We start from the raw sequence: 2337 nt of genomic DNA on the forward strand, positions 1-2337 counted from the left end.
ACATACATAGAGACCCAAAGACACCCAGAGAGACTCACAGACACATACAGGGATCCACAGACACGCAAACAGACCCACAGGAACCCAGATACCTACAGACACGCACATAGACGCACAAACACCCAGATAGACTCATAGAAACGCACAGACACACAGAGACTCAAAAACACACACAGAGACCCATAGTTACGCAGAGACATACACGGACGCATACAGAGACCTCACTGAAGATCATAGAGACTCTCAGAGGAGCAGAGAGCCACACACAGATATATACATCCACATACATCCACAAAGACCCATAGACACGCACAGAGACCCACAGACACGAACAAATACCCACAGATGACCACAGAGACTCACAGAAGTGCAGAGACCCACAGACAGCATAGAGACGGACAGACACCGAGAGATACTCACGGATACACACAGAGACTCACAGACACCCAGAGAGACCCACAGAAGCGCAGAGAGACCCACATACGACCTCTTAATCACTTACAATACGAATAAAGAGCAGTTTCCACACCAATAGCACCTTCACCACTAGAATCAACACGATCGTGACAAACATCATTGTACCATCCTCAGCATCATTACCATCACTTACCCTGGATAAATGTCTCGTAGAGAAACTCCCATTCACAAGTGGAAGAGCGAGTATCTAGGTGGCGCTGTAGCTCGAACCGCGTGCCTTCTTACGAAGTTAAGCGCCAGGTTAGTGACGTCAGTGGTGACGTCACTGCACGCGGGTTACTGCCCAGAGTGGAAAGACCACGTGGGCCCTAGGAGGATTGTTACGTCACACAATGCCTGGACTCGTGGGTCCCCTGTGTTTAAGTAGAACATAACCCACCCACTAGATATTACACAGCAATACGTACATGCACCTGCAATAGTTTTACGTGTGCTTAAGAAATGTAATGTGTATTATATACACGATGCGTTGTGTGTATACAATGCGTGCTTGAATATGTGCGTAATTCCATGAGGGTACATAATATTAAAATATGGATTTGCACGTATGGAAATAGACATACATGTGCATACATGTGTCAACTTTTATTAATAAGCGTACACATGCAACACAACCCCTCCCCCCCCATATGGATAATTACATTACAGTACGTGCGCTTGTAATAATTTTACGTACAGTATTTAGTATAATGAATATGCACGTGTTTTGCCTTTAATGTAGTGTGTATATATTGCCACTATGATCACTATGATCATTGTCATGACGATCATCACCGTTGCCACCAGTAACACCATCGCTGATATCATTTCCTTTAGCAGTATCGTCACTGCCGTTAACTCATCCATCATCATTTCCAGCACAATTAACTACATTACAACCATCACTATCGCCACAATTATCATCACCGACGACGTGGATGTAAGTTGAACTTCTTTCGCACCGTACAGTCAGCCATGCTAATCGGGCATGTGGGTAACATCTTCCAACCACAATTTTCATGACTAAAGTCATTACGAATAGTATCACTATCATTTCTGGGTGTCCGTCACCTCTACAACCAACATCCCACTCGTATTTACCATCTTCAAATTACCATCACTTACAACACGCAACACGAGCTAAGAGCAGCTTCTCGACCACTATCAGCACCATTACCACTATCAACACAATCATGACCAACATAATTATCCATTCTGAAGGACGCTACTGGGCAGTTGGAGGCAGTCGCCCTCCAACAACAACGGAGGGCGGAGGAGCGACGCTCACAACAACGAGCGGAGCGCCGGGTGGCTAAAGCACAGCAAGTTGGCACAGTAGGGGGCACAGGTGGGTGCATCAGCCAGTCATCTCGGTCATCTCGGTCAGTCGACCCGTGGCACCTGGGTCTGCCCCGTGACCTCCTACCAGCGGGCGTTCGACACTTCACGTGGCCTCAAGGTGCACATGGCCTGGCACAAGCGTCGTGGTGACGTCACCGCCAATTAGTGGCGAATGGCGGTTGTTGTTGACGTGTGGGGTGTGGGGCGTGTGGGGGGTGGAGCCTGTGCGGGGGTGTGGGGCGTATGGGGGTGTGGGGGGGTGGGGGGGCGTGTGGGGGGTGGAGCCTGTGCGGGGTGGGGGTGTGGGGCGTATGGGGGTGTGGGGGGGGGTGGGGGGCGTGTGGGTGGTGTGGGGGGCGTGTGGGCGGGGCGTGTGACGGGGTGGGGCGTGTGACGGGGTGGGGGTGTGGGCGAGGTGGGGGGCGTGTGGGCGGGGTGTGTGACGGGGTGGGGCATGTGGCCGGTGTGGGGGGGGCGTGTGGGCGGGGCGTGTGTGGGGGGGTGGGAGGTAAGGGGCCCCGCCTCATTCATTTCCAGGGT

The sequence above is a fragment of the Lampetra planeri genome, chromosome 3 (genome assembly GCF_965212315.1).
Source record: "Lampetra planeri chromosome 3, kcLamPlan1.2.h2, whole genome shotgun sequence".
NCBI lineage: Eukaryota > Metazoa > Chordata > Hyperoartia > Petromyzontiformes > Petromyzontidae > Lampetra > Lampetra planeri.